Raw genomic sequence first — 15,970 nt, forward strand, 5'->3', positions numbered from 1 at the left:
TGACGACAAAAAGATTCAAAACTGAAGTAATCTAGAGTTGAAACATTAATTTATTGATTCAGACATTTATCCATCAAAAAGATTTTACTTATATTGATGGTTTAGGGGACATTGTCATTGCCTAAAAATGATTTTACTTTAACCCCATTTACCTTTGTCATAATTTACTACAGTGTTAAAAGTATGGATTTTTGTTTGTTTAAGTTCATTAAGATATAAAGCTTTCATAGATTATTAGTAGATTATTAGTTGAGGAAATTAGAGGAAAGTATTTGTTCTCCATTGATCTGCCCCTTAAAACCTGATTGAAAACTAGATTTAATACAACTGAAATATTAATGTTTGTTACCTCAAATTTCAACTGAATATTTTTGTGTAAATACTAGATATGGTTAAACAACTTTAAAGGATGTTTCATCACAATTTAAATTGTTTTGGAGGTTTGTTTTTTCCAGTCCATGCATAACCTTGTGTAGCAAGGTAAACATTTGGATGATGAACTACATGTTGTAAAATTGTAAAATAAAATGATGTTCATTGGATTTTATGATGTAAGGCCACAATAAAATTCATACATTTTTGTTCTGTTTTCTGATACAATTTTCAATATCTAAATCTGTTTTATAAGTATTTATTAAAGGGTATGTCTTAACAAAAAATGTATATATATATATATATATATATATGTATTTAAAAATTCAACCATATTTTTAAAACAGGAATATTCTGGCCCTTAGATACTTAAGTATTAGCAGACAGTGTTAGTGTCAACTCAAGTATTTTTTTAAAAAAGTGAGTATTTGCTTTACTAATGGTGAGTAAAATAGCATATTAAGAGATCCATGACATAAAGTTGATGCACCTGTCACTAAGTATTTCATATATTTTCAGCAATATATTTACAAGTAGTCAACCAGATTATACAGATATCAGCAATCTTCCTCAATGTGTTTTTCAACATCTTCCTCTTCTGTCTTCCAGTATCATCAATTCCAAAGGTAAGGAAATGAACTGCAAGGTTTCTCTTCATTTGTAACCATGTTAGCTGCTCTGTATAATATTAATTATAATTGATATTGAATTGGTAAGCTGATGTATGTTGAGCTATGAGTTTGAAAGAGTCTATTTAAAATTTAAGAGATTTCAGTATGATGTCCAACAAATTTAATAGACTATCAAAAGTATACACAGGGATCATTCTAGGGGGCGATTTCCGCGATTTCTCGCAAAAAAAATCACCAAAATCTCAGAGAAATTTGTGAAATGAGAGAAAATCTCGCACGGCAAATTGAGCCGGAAAATGTCTAATCACAATCTAAAGAATGCAAAAATCACACAAAGATATGATGAAAAATTTACGATTCCTATCAAGAATTTAATTTCAAATTGTTTATTAATGAAATCGGTGTAAAAAAAACTCCAATAAGTAGTCCAACACTTTGAATTATTTAGCCTAAAATAATTGCCGATCGGAGACCGCAAATTCACCATACAGAAATACGGTATGATGGCTAACCTTTATCTATCTGTAAGTCGAGAATTTACACAAAACACTATTAATTGATATTAATAAAAATTGTTAGACACAGACTAACATAAAAATGGACATGTCAAAAAACAAATAGGTAAAATTTATCTTCTAAATGTCACATCAACCACGGTAAATTTTGCCGTAAAGAACAAATTTAAAAATTTTGTTTTACGATTTCTGATGAAATAGCTGATAATAAATATTCTTTTATTGAACGAAAATATTTAATTTTATATAATTGCAATCAGCAACAGCTAGAATTGTGAATGTTTCAGCGGAAAACAGACAAATATTCATTTGTCACATATTTTCGCGATGTCGTGATTAAAAAAAATACTAAAAGGAAGCTGAGTGTTATTTAAAGGTGTTTTATAACACTTAAATGATGTTTATGAATAAAAATTACTTTAGGTATTGTTTATATTTGTGGATATGGAGATATTTGTCATTATGTGTTCATGAATATTTTTTAATGGAGGGAGGTGTGTGAAGAGAATCATAAAGAAAACAAAATGTAAGGTTATAAAAAATATTTTAAATCTCAACAATCACTTCTGTAGAGTACAGTGTTGTTCATTAGGAACATTGGCTGCAAATAATAGTTGTAGCAAGTATCCATGTATAATTCTTTTATATTTCAGAATGAAAGTGTTATATTTATTATTCACAATTAGAATTTTATTATGTTTAAAAATTCACAAAAGAAAAGGCACAGGATGAATCAAAAAAGTGAAAACAAAAATCACTGTAATAAACAGCTACATCTATATCCTCATTAGATAAACAATGTTTGTATGTACAGTGATTTTAAAAAGTTAGAAATTTCCATATTTTTAACGACGCCCATCATGAAAATTAAAACTCTCAAGAAAATCTAATTTCTCTCATTAAAATTTCTCAAATGAGAGAAAATCTCTCACTAAAAATTCTGACCAGAATGATCCCTGATATATAATATCAACAGTGGCTGCATAGTCAAGTGGTAAATGCGTCAAGACTAGAAATCTATGGACTTCTAATTGTGTGGATTCAAGCTTTTGCTTCCATGAGCAAGAAACATGCAGTCTGATCAGGGCCTAGACTGTGACTTAGAAACTTTAGATTTTCATCTTGATATCCCTTAACCCATTACTTCATATACACGCCTTTTAACGCCTTTTTCACCCCCCCCCCCCTTTTTGTTGTCTCAAATGATGAAAAAATGCCTTATTTAGGCCCCAAACACTTGTTTTTGTTTGAGAAATGTTGTTAAAAAAAGTGACCCTTTTTTCGGCGCGGCCCCCCAACCAAAAGATACATCAGGGGGTTGCCAGAAGGGGGATGTGCCCCCTTCTGTTTGGGGGGTTTGAAGGGGGGCGGAGTCCCCCTCATCGCCAAGAAAATTTTGGACTTGTGAGAGGCTGTAAATGACCCCAGATTGATCATAAGGTAACGTGTAACCAACGCTGAAAAGCATTTGACTCTATCTCAATCCATTGAGAAGTTGCAGCACTTTGAAATCAATTTTGATGGAAAAAATCAACGCAAAATAGTGATTTTTGGCAATTTTGAGATGTCCCCTCGTTGCCATGGTAACAGAAAATTTAAGCCTGAGCATGTTGTTGCAAGGACAATGGTCCAGTCAACATTTGTGCCAAGTTTGATTAGTGTTGAAGCAGTTTTTATAGTATTATAGCAATTTGAACTTGTAACGGGAGACTTTTCAATGAAAACAGCCATTTTTCACAAAATGCTCATGAAGCAATGGGTTAAATTGATAATGGACAAAAAATGGAAGCAGGAAATGAAAGTCTATTCAAGAAATTAAGCATGTCAAAGGGTTATACAGAATCATCAGAATGCACAACAAATACAAAAAGCATTTATTTCTAAACAAGGGAAAGTTAAAACTGCCATCCATGGAGCACAAGGGAATATAGTTCAGTTGAAACATTTCTAAGCAAATATATATTTTTACACTGTCTTTTATATATCATTAAAGATTGTTATTTGAATTTTTCATACTATAATAAGTTCTTCCAGTATTTACATTTTGGTATAAATGTATTAATTGCTTCTTTCAGTTGGCTTTTTACCAGTATGCAAAGTGGGCAGTGATAATGTACTAGCAGTTTTAGTGGTAAGACATAAAGATTTTCCTCTTTGTAATGTCATTATTATTTATAAATGTCATGTAAAATTCATTTCTGGAAATGTTTTATGAACCTATTTATTTATAGATTGCATTTAGTTGACAGTTTTGTAAATTCTGTGTTCATATCTTCTCACAACAGAAGAGTCTGGATGGACAAGGCAAAGGCTGATGTTGAAAAGTTGGTCAGATATTAATAATCCACTGCAAATCTTCTTGTCTCTCAAAATTATAATGGCACTTTTAATGACCGCATGGATTGATATGTTAAAACATTAAACATCTGTAATTCTGTAAATCAAGTTATATTAGATGAGTCTTTTTGATTGTTTCTGCATGTTCCTGCATAAATTACCCTCTTCCAGTCTATCAAAGTTTAATATCAAGGCATCACAAAGCATTTGCAGAGACCAACTGCAAGGATATGACCCCCCCCCCCCCCAAAATGGCTCAAATACTAAAACAAACAAACACCATATTTTACTATAACTCAAGTTCAGATAAGTTGAGGCATCTGATTTATAAGAACTAGATATTTCTTCACCTCCAAGTTCAATAAGTAATTTTAATTAATTTTGAATGAAACTTAATAAAAACTTAAACTGTCATATTCAAGTATTCAATGTAGAAACTGTGGTTTAATTAAGAACAAAATTTTAATTATGGTAAATCACACATAATATTCAACTTCTATCTACCTTGTTCAAGCAGACATAAAAACCAACCTTATTCTATTTCTCTTAAACAATTGCGGATACAACAATCTCTAATTTAATGGGAGTGTGTATGTCTTCTTTATAGCAAATGATACATGAAAAAAGTTTCAAGAAATATTATTAATAATATGGGGTTTAATATTACCTTTAATTAAAGCAGGCAGCAGTTCTGTAAGAAAATATGCTTGAATTTAACCCTCTAGACAGTTGAAACCAATTCATGTTTCACAGAAAACATTAGCATACAAATGTTGTACAATCTTTTCAAATGGATATGAGTTGTTTTCATGCAGAATCTTTCTGAATAACAGAAACCCCCAAAGGCATATTTTGGCTGTTAGTATTTTTTCCCCTATTTCCCTCTAAAAAATCATTTGGAAGTGATATAAATATTTTGCAAGCGACCAATATATTGAATAAGCTGTGGTGTTTTCAAAATTAGCCGTATCCAGAAACGTGCCTGATATTTGGTTAATATAATTTCTCATCTAAATAGCTATTGACCTTTGTCAAAATGGCAGTAATTGAGCTATTTCCATGCAGAGAAGCCTCTTACAAGTGCTTGCCATTGGACCTCCACGTCACTATTATAAGGAATGTTTTCAGACAACATTGATCAAGGAATGAAATTAATTCCAACAATATTATTGCATTGTCTCGGGCTTACTGGCAGACTTGCTCTGGGAGTAATTTTCTAAGCACGTAAAGGCCTCTGTGTAGAGTCTGCATTGAATGTAGTTCATCTGCTGACTGGCAGTATGATATCACGCATAATTTGGAATAATTTTTATGTATTTTTTTCTCCCAGATCATGTTTATCCAAAGAGTAAAGATTTTTCTTAACAGTAGACAAATCATCAGATTTTACTGGTGTATGATTAATTTTTTGATTTTATTCATGAAAAGGTAAAATATTTTGAATATTTTGCTGTTATAATATTTTTATGGTCAATTCATCAAAAAGCATTGTAGCTTTTTCTCTGTTAACTTGAGTGCAAAATACAACTGTTAGCACCACTTTTTTGTAAAAAACAAAAAATGGAACTATTGTCATGGCACGCATTAAACTTTTTGGTGAACCTTCTTGAGGGAAAATACTAAAATGCATATTATTTTAGTTTTGTTAATCTAAGGATCATATTAAAAAGAAACAGTACTCGTAATTCTATATATTGAAATTGTTCTTAAAGTTCAGTAGGTTTAGAGTCAGGTCTATGAACAAAAGATAAAGATAAGTACTGCCAGTACTGAGCAGAATCCAGGAATACATAACTGTCAATTGATTATTTAGAAAAATAAATGTTTAAAAAGGAAAGTGAATGTTAAATTTTTAATGTTTGATAAAAAAAAAGAAGAGAAAATGAAAAAGAAAATTACTGCTTAAGAAGCCAATTTCACATGTATGTAATTATTGGCCGGGTTGCACAGGTGCAAACCCGGGTTATAGTATGGTGAATGTCGGGCGGGCGGTGGGGCGGCGGGCGGGCGGGGAAAAAATTTTTCGTAACAGTTTTCTCAACAACTACTTATCACAGCCTCTTGATATTTGGTAATACAGCATTAACACATAGGCCCATACCGTGGGATTCGATTTCAGGTCTGTCGCTCATCCACTTCCTGTTTATCCACTTAGTTAAATTAGTTAGATTTTTTTGACATTAATGGTCAATGGTAGGAAATTTTCGTAACAGTTTTCTCAGCAACTACTTATCACAGCCTCTTGATATTTGGCATACAGTATTGACACATGGTCCCATACCGTGGGGATTCGATTTCAGGTCTGTCGCTCATCCACTTCCTGTTTATCCACTTAGTTAAATTAGTTAGATTTTTTGAGCATTAATGTCAATGGTAGGAAATTTTCGTAAAAGTTTTCTCAGCAACTAACTTATCACAGCCTCTTGATATTTGGCATACAGCATTGACACATGGTCCCATACCGTGGGATTCGATTTCAGGTCTGTCGCTCATCCACTTCCTGTTTATTCCACTTAGTTAAATTAGTTAGATTTTTTGACATTAATGGTCAATGGTAGGAAATTTTCGTAACAGTTTTCTCAGCAACTACTTATCACAGCCTCTTGATATTTGGCATACAGCATTGACACATGGTCCCATACCGTGGGATTCCATTTCAGGTCTGTCGCTCATCCACTTCCCTGTTTATCCCACTTAGTTAAATTAGTTAGATTTTTTGACATTAATGGTCAATGGTAGAAAATTTTCGTAAACAGTTTTCTCAGCAACTACTTATCACAGTCTCTTGATATTTGGCATACAGCATTGATACATGGTCCAATACTGTGGGATTGATTTCAGGTCTGTCGCTCATCCACTTCCTGTTTATCCACTTAGTTAAATTAGTTAGATTTTTCGACATTAATGGTCAATGGTAGGAAATTTTTCGTAACAGTTTTCTCAGCAACTACTTACCACAACCTCTTGATATTTGGCATACAACATTGACACATGGTCCCATACTGTGGGATTTGATTTCAGGTCTGTCGCTCATCCACTTCCTGTTTATCCACTTAGTTAAATTAGTTAGATTTTTCGACATTAATGGTCAATGGTAGGAAATTTTCGTAACAGTTTTTCTCTGCAAATACTTATCACAGTCTCTTGATATTTGGCATACAGCATTGACACATTGTCTTATACTGTGGGAATTTGATTTCAGGTCTGTCGCTCATCCACTTCCTGTTTATCCACATAGTTAAATTAGTTAGATTTTTCGACATTAATGGTCAATGGTAGGAAATTTTTCGTAACAGTTTTCTCAGCAACTACTTATCACAGCCTCTTAATATTTAGCATGCAGCATTGACACATGGTCCCATACTGTGGGATTCGATTTCAAGTCTGCAGCTCATCCACTTCCTGTTCACATTAATGGTCAATGAAAGGAAATTTTCGTAACATTTTTCTCAGATACTACTTATCACAGCCTCTTGATATTTGGCATACAGCATTGACACATGGTCCCATACTGTGGGATTTGATTTTAGGTGTGTAGCTTATCCACTTCCTGTTTACCTACTGAATTAAATTTTCGACATTAATGGGTCAATGGAAATTTTTTTTCGTAACATCACAGCCTCATGATATTTGGTGTACAAATGCAACCCGGCCTTTTCTGTCTTTGACCCATTTTGTTTAGCATAAATTAATAAAACTGAACATATTCTATCAATGACAGCCCTAGTATAAAGCTATTCCAGTGACTTAGGTGCTAAATTTCCAAATTTCAGTTTTGGACAGGTCCAATATACAAATATAGAGTAACATTGAAACCAGAATTGGAGAAAATTGGTTAATTTCCTGCTAATTAAGCATGTTTTAAGCAGTTGTCATTGTTTTGCAGTATGTTTGCAAGGAAATCAATGAGTCAGTTAAAACCAGGCTACATCAAGTCATACAACAGGTAAGCTATTGTCTATAAATGAGTGTGCCATGTTGCATATCAATTATAAAATAAAATTCCAACCATATTTAGTTGCGTAAAAAGGAGAATTCCTCGCTGCTAGCAGGAAATGGAGATCAAAAGGTTATCATTGCATGCAGGAATGTGAACCTGATTTCAATGACATTTTTGTTTTAAATTTTATAGGCTTGAGGTTTTATGTAATATAAATATATTTGATATTAAATAAAGTAAGAGATAAAACTTATGGATCAAACTTGTCTGCAGTTTATGATAAAGAAGTTAAAATATTGTCCTGCAGATACTAAAAGAATAACCTACCTGCATGTTTTAGGACAGCTTTTCTTGAGAGATTTATAATGCCACTAGATCGATAATTCTTGGAAATGATGGTTAATTTTCAAAATGTAGAGAAGGAGTTTATTATTTTGCCAGAATAATTTAGCTATATTACACAGCCTGGTACAAGTTTGTAGAATGTCACATGACAGACACTGTTGGTAGGCCAATTTTCCTTGTTCTTATTACTTGTAAATGATGTGATACCTACACACAGCCAACTTAAGATAAAGCTGATGAAGACTTTGTAACACTGCAAAATTATTCTTGTTAATTTATAGCTAATGATATACATCTATGAGTTATGGGAGATATTGTTTTATCTTTTTACTGTATTTGCTGTTTTCCTAAAGGGGGACAGACTAAGTTGTGCTTTTTTTAACTGCATGTGTGCAACCTTCTTAGGGTGCAACCTTCTTAGGGTTGTGGGTTAGAAGAAGTATAAATATTTCTATTGAATAACTATAAGATTTCTACTTTTGGCTGGTTTCGGTAATTTATATTAATGAATAGTTATTTATTCAAGGCATTGTTTTCAGTCTAGTTCTGTCCAACTTAAATACATAATGTTATATAGAATCCCTCTTAATCTCTTCAAATTAATGTCATCTCTATAAAGTCAATTTATATATTTACACACCTCTTCTATTGTTTGTGACAGGTCTATATTTTTCGGATAGACCTGTTTAAACAAAAGAAAGTCCGTTATGAGGTCTATCTTTTGCACGTGCACAGGTCTTTCTAGTCAGACAGACCCGGTCATGAAATATACGTGAAAAAATAGACCTGCCTATGGGCAGACAAAAAAAACATGAAATGCAATCAAAAACTAAAACCCTTTTAACTAAGCAATTATTCCAGCATCCCTATATTAAAGCTGCCCGCCTCCAGATGAGCCAAATATTTTAAGAAAATCAATATTTAGAAAAATGTACCAAAACTTTAAAAAAGTAAATACATTCAATATCCAAGGTATATTTTTCATGTGATGTGAGGTTTAAGACTGATTTTGCAGTATTTTATTACGATATTTCTACTGCGTTACTAACGCAGTACTTAAGGGCTATTTTAGCATATGTTGACGACTTTTTGGCAATTTCCTTGGATTGTAAGTGCCGATTGCAATATGTAAATTACTTTTTTTGTTCATCTCACAATATTTTCCTTTTAAATACATTTCCAAAATTTTCATAATAATTAACATGAATCTAAAGGTGTGCTGTTTTAAATCTTTGAATAAAAATTATGGATAGCATATCAAAGTTAGGACACATTTAACATTTATTTAATCGCGTCATTTTTAAAGTAATAGTAATTCTGTCATTAAGTTTATAATATAACAAAATGGATGCTTCAAGTTCATATCAGTAGTGCTCATATCTATGAAACTATATAGCAGAAATCACAACATACTCATTACGATTTTAAATGTAAATAAAGTTATAAGTGATTTAGTTTAAAATATTTTATGATGAACGATCATATTTTATTCTAGAACACTTTATAATCTGCTATATAAAATATAGTTTCGGTTCATGTATCTCACACTTGCCAATAATATACATATGTAAGTCTTTCGTGGTCTGCTGGGTGTCTGGACAGTTGTTCCCTCGGAAGTTTGCCCCCTTTTTGCAGTGGCATCATTTGCCCCCTCATGTTTTTTGGAAGGGGCGGACAGTTCCCACCCCCCACCCCCGTTTTAAAAAAATTGTTATTGTTGAATTGTTTGCTACCATAATTCATCGCCTGTTGTCGAAATTTCATTGTGCTTAAATAAACAAAACATTCGCGCAAATTTGTGAAAGTCAAAATAACATTTAAATAAATAAAACTTAAATGTTTCCACTGGCATACAAAAAAAAATATACACGAGATGACAAGTGATAAGTCACAACGGCAAAAAGGGGGGCAAACGTCCAGGGGCAAATGTCCGAGAATCTGCATTGTCTGATACGAAATACTATCAACATAATTATTCTTTCTTTACATACCTTCCATTACAGACCTATTCACTTTATTATTGACAAATTACACATTTAGCTTTTTTGAGTTTTTATTTTAATGGGGAAAGCAAATTTAAATGCAAAATATATATTGTATTTAAGCAGAAGGTTGATAAAAGCTTACCTGTTTATGCGTTGTGTTAAAAATAATATTTGTGCATTTCATCAAATGCTTCGGATCAGCTATTGTATAAGCCAAAATAGTTTTAACGGTGTGTAAGTTGGATATCGGCCTCGTACATCGATCTTTCTGTTTAAGAAAGACCTTGTACTCGGTCGATATCCTATACAAATTATGTTTTAAACAGGTAGCCTTTGGCTGCTCAAGTTCTGTGGTAATATTATTCTGTCAAGTAAATTCCCAGTGATGAACACTGTTTCAAGTTTCAACTTCATGGGAAATTAACTGTTAATTTCTTTTGAAACACTTCCAAACAAGATTGATGTTTTAACAATGCCTTATTACAGATTCTTTAGTATCTAATCAGCACTGGTGCATTATCTCTATTTCTGGAAATAATCTAATGAAATTAAAGGGTTTTATTGGCAAGGCAAACAGATTATTTTTCTTTTTTTGCCTTAAATTTATTTTTGTCAACAGAAGCTTAGCAGTTGATATATACAAGTTGCTTAAACTGGCAAGTTATTTTAGGATATTGAAGTGTACATGTGCTGTCATTCATGTTTAAATTCTAATGACAACACATTTTTAATATGATTTTTTACTGAATTATTTCCTATTACTTTAGTTTTTACTTTTAAAACCCCTTTAAAAGGGTTTCTGGGAAACAGCTTTTTTATTTTATGAAAAAATGGAGTTTTAAAAAGAACCCCAATTTTCCTTTTAAAGGGTTTTCATACTTTAAAGAAAAAAAACCCAAAAGGGGAAGTGAACAAAAATGAAAAAATGTCCCCCTTTAAATGTAAAAACTGAAAAATTTAACAAAGCTTTTGGGAAACCAAGTAAAAAATGAGCGGGTCATTTCACAGGCCCGGGCAAAACAATGCTCTGCCCTTATGGTATAAAATTGTTAGTGCCTGTTTTTTAACCCAGTTTATACCAAACAAAAAAAAAGTTCTAAATTAAAAACCCCAGCCCAATTTTTCCATTATGAAAAGGTGTAGGTTTTTGTACATTTTTTGTTTGTTTTTTTTTTGATCCATCTATTAAAAAAAGTCAATTTAAATTTTTACATAAATTTTCTTTTTCTTTAAAATACTATTTTTTACATTCATTGACTTTTGTCTCACCCCCTATGTCGAACAATGAGCAGAGAAAAGGCTATGTTTAACTACTCTGATTTAGAATACGTAATTTAGCAGAAATTGCACGTTATTCAAGTGGCACAAAATGTCAGCTTCATTAATGAAAAAAAGGGAAGGTATTTATAACATTCACTACAATCTTGTCTTCTTTCAGAGTGTAACCTAAAGCAAAAAAGTACATAAAAGAAAGACTAATCAGAAATTGTATTTTTTTTGTGTATATTTTTATTGTCATTAGTAGACAGTATGCTTAAGAAAACCAGCATAACATGTTATTTTTTTTTTTATCTTGAAAGCTGGGAAAGTTTCCCACTGTCTGAACGAAGATTCCTCACAACTGGAAATTACTGCCCAATATTTCTGTCTTGCAGTTATGATTAAGGCAAATAACATTAATAAAACTAGTTATGTTTGTTATCAGAATTTTACATGACGTTTAATCAATGGGAGATGGATGAGCTTAGGTGTCTTGTAGTGGAAAATTGAAGACTAGGGTTACACAGGTTACATCAATGCTTTTCATCAAAACACTTTAACTAAGTAGTGAATGTAAAGTGTTCGGAATTAATTCCTTTCTACCCATATATGGGAATATTGAACTTTGATATTATAATCATTAGATTATTATTTGTATCTGTTCTTTTGGCTTACTCTTATTTGAAAATTGAACTGTTCTTTGGGGAATAAAGCTTAGAATGTAACTTCATATGTTACTTCTTTAATTTGTAGAGTAGAGTATAAAGTTACTTTTGTTTGGTAATTGAACAGTTTGTTAATTGAACAGTTCTTATGTAGCAGTTAAGCTCAGAATTAAGAGTAATAACCAGTGAGGTGTGGTATATTTTATTTGAAAAATGAATTCATCTGTGTATCAAAGCTTGATATAAGGTGACTATTAGTATTACCTTGAAATTACCTACTTGTACAACCTTATAGCTATGGCAAAAATTCAGTATTGAAGACTTGATTGATTGCAATTAGTTACCATATTTATTAATATAGTATCAGATCTTACTACAATATATTATGCAGTAAAGTTTTGTTATATATATATTTTATATACAAGTATAGAGAACTGAATGTTTGCATAGACACAGCTGTTGTCAGCCCTTTAGACTTCACATCCTCCAAACAATCAAATATTTATACCAACTTTAGTGGTGTATGAATACACTGCATGTCAGGAGACATTGAGAAATAGGCAGAATGATAATTAAAGTTACATTGTGAAAGGTCATTCAGCCATATTACATTGACTGTTTATGCTTTTTTTTAGCTTTATTAACTCAATGCCTTAGGCATTGAATTGAGATTCCTTGATATGATTAAGAAATAGCACTTAACAGCTTTAACTATTTCATGTCCCCATTTCTTGAGATTTATCTTTCTTCCATCTGTTTTCTCCTGCTGGCATTCTGTCTGTCTGTAGACTTAGAAAACAGTGGACTGCACTAGTGCAGAGGCATCCCATGCCTATAGTGAAAATTTTTTGTTTCCCTTTAAAAATGAAGGTGAAAATCATTTAATTTTGGGATTTTAAAAAGAACAAATTAAAGCCCTTTTTTACAGACTATTAAAAAGTCATTTTAGCTAAAGAACAACTCAATTGTGTTTATTTTCAATCAAGAAATCAAATTATTTAGATTGGATTTTTTTTCTTGAAGAAGAATGAATCATTGACATTATGAACAGAACTTAAATACAAAACAGTCTCATTTCAGTAAAATTTTAATGTACACTGTTTATGCTAAGACAGTATGTTTGTCTGATTGCTGTTGATTTTTTTCTTGTTCTTGAGTTTGTGATAAATGCATTTTTCATGTTTACTGCACATACCTTGAATATTTTCTAATTTGTCATAGCCACATAATTTTCAGCGTGAGCAATTCCCGTCTGTTCTAGTGACAGTATAAATTGAATGTTTGCGGTATTTCTATGCTTGATTAGAGATTATGCAGCTGATACCAAGCTGGTATAAAATAAATCTATTCTAGCAATACAAAAACAAATCTGTTGTAGCAGTGATATCATATATACATATGAGCCGCGTCATGACAAAACCAACATAATGGGTTTGCGACCAGTATGGATCAAAACCAGCCTGCGCATCCGCGCAGTCTGATCAGGATCCATGATGTTCGCTTACAAACCCTATAACAAGTAGAGAAACTGATAGGGAACAGCATGGATCCTGATCAGACTGCGCGGATGCACAGGCTAGTCTGGATCCATGCTGGTCGCAAACCCATTATGTTGGTTTTGTCATGGCGCGGCTCATATACAATCCTTACCTTCAGATTGACAGTTCAGTATTGATTGTCATTTCGTTCATTAGTGAAGGGAGCAAAAGTTCTTCAGCTATTCATCTCATTGTCAATCTAATAGATACCAATTTAGAACTGTTTGATCACATGAGCATGTATTTCATATTGTTATCTAATTCGATTTTCTTCCGTTTTTGATTGATTGTTGCACGAAATAGACCATTAACCTAAAAAGGCACTAGAGCCTATAGGACAGAATTTGCAGAAATTGTGTAATGACTAAATGACAATTCCTGCTGTGCTTGACGATCATGTTTTTGAAAAAAAAAAATTTTTTTCTTTGGATGTTTTATCTATATAAGTTGTGGAAATTAATGGCAGTAGTACAACTGATGCTTATTTTCTGAACTGATGCTTGTTTTCTGTTTTCATTAAAATTAAAAAAATTTCAAGAGATAAAGATTTATTTTTGATAATTGTGTTTATTATGAAATTTTCCTCTTAGTGAGTATAAACATATGTCACTGCAGTCTGCTGTTTACAAAATTTTTGTTTGAATTTTGAAGAAGAATACAAAAATGTATTTCCAAAATGCCTGTATGAATTAAAAATGTTGGTGTATTTCTTTCCTTGTTGTAAATTTAGCCCAGATAAAGCGTTTTATTAGAGATTCACAGTGAAGTTATTATTTGACAAAATCTAGTCATGGAATAGGTGTAAACATTTAAGTGTATCATATACAATGAATTTATATGCAATATAATAAGTCTTAAGTGTGAAGATGGAATTTTTACAAGGAAATCTAAGAACTGTTAAATCAGTCTGGCTTTGAAGACATAATGAGAGTGAATGTCTGTAAACTTGTGAGACTATCAACTAAGTAAAACAAATGCTAAGGATTACTTGACACTGTCATACCACTTGTCTGGTCCAGTCCAGACTACATAATGTAAATGGGTTTAATTTTTTAGCTCACCTGAGCAATGCTCAGGGTGAGCTATTGTGATCGCCCTGTGTCCGTCGTCGTGCGTCCTGCGTCGTGCGTCGTGCGTCGTCAACTTTTCACATAAACAACATCTCCTCTGAAACCAATGACTGCACATCAACCAAACTTTGCAGAAATGATCCTTGGGTGGTCCCCTTTCAAAGTTGTTCAAATGGTTCCGGTCTGTTGCATATGTAGGTCACAGGGCCAGAAAAGGATTTCAAAAAACACAAAATTAAAAAAATCTTCTTGTCTGAAAGTACATGGGCCAGAGCTTTGATTTTTTGTATATGGTATCATCTATGGGTCCTCTACCAAAGTTGTTCAAAGTTTGTCCCTAGTGTCAAATTGGCCCCGCCCCGGGGGGTCATAGGTTTTTCCTTATATGTCTATAGGTAAATCTAAAAAAATCTTCTTCTCTGATTTGGCAAAGGCTACAGATTAGATATTTGGCATGAAACATTGTGTAGTAGACCTCTATCAAGATTGTTCAAATAATGGCCCTAGGGTCAAAATTGGCCCCGCCCTGGGGGGTCATTGATTTTCATTACATACATATAGTGAAAACTTGAAAAATCTTCTGGTCTGAAAGTAAATGGCCTAGAGCTTTGATTTTTGGTATATGGTATCATCTATGGGTCCTCTACCAAAGTTGTTCAAATTTTGTCCCTAGTGTCAAAATTGGCTCCGCCCGGGGGTCATAGGTTTTTTCCTTATATGTATATAGTAAAATCTAAAAAATCTTCTTCTCTGATTTGGCAAAGGCTACAGATTAGATATTTGGCATGAAACATTGTGTAGTAGACCTCTATCAAGATTGTTGAAATAATGGCCCTAGGGTCAAAATTGGTCCCGCCCCGGGGGTTCATTGATTTTTATTACATACATATAGTGAAAACTTGAAAAATCTTCTGGTCTGAAAGTAAATGGCCTAGAGCTTTGATATTTGGTCTATGGTATCATCTGAAGGTCCAATACCAAAGTTGTACAAATTTTGTCCCTAGTGTCAAAATTGGCCCCACCCCGGGGGTCATAGGTTTCTAAATATGTATATAGTAAAACATAAAAAATCTTCTTCTCTGAATTGGCAAAGGCTACAGGTAAGATATTTGGCATGAAACATTGTGTAGTAGACCTTTACCAAAATTGTTCAAATAATGGCCCTCGGGTCAAAATTGGCCCCGCCCTCGGGGTCATTGATTTTCATTATATACATATAGTGAAAACTTGAAAAAATCTTATGGTCTGAAAGTAAATGGCCTAGAGCTTTGATATTTGGTCTATGGTATCATCTATAGATCCAAAACCAAA

General features: G+C 32.6%; 1 long non-coding RNA gene across 1 annotated transcript; it reads left to right on the top strand.

The window, feature by feature from the left end:
* Window positions 1-887: 887 nt before the first annotated feature.
* On the top strand, window positions 888-7,803 carry LOC132715434 (uncharacterized). Its single transcript, XR_009623686.1, has 3 exons — window positions 888-998; window positions 3,595-3,650; window positions 7,743-7,803. It is a non-coding gene; the product is annotated as an uncharacterized LOC132715434 (long non-coding RNA).
* The last annotated feature ends 8,167 nt before the right edge of the window (window positions 7,804-15,970 follow it).

Source organism: Ruditapes philippinarum, unplaced genomic scaffold (assembly GCF_026571515.1).
Source record: "Ruditapes philippinarum isolate M1 unplaced genomic scaffold, ASM2657151v2 ctg14030_1_1_1_1, whole genome shotgun sequence".
Taxonomy (NCBI): domain Eukaryota; kingdom Metazoa; phylum Mollusca; class Bivalvia; order Venerida; family Veneridae; genus Ruditapes; species Ruditapes philippinarum.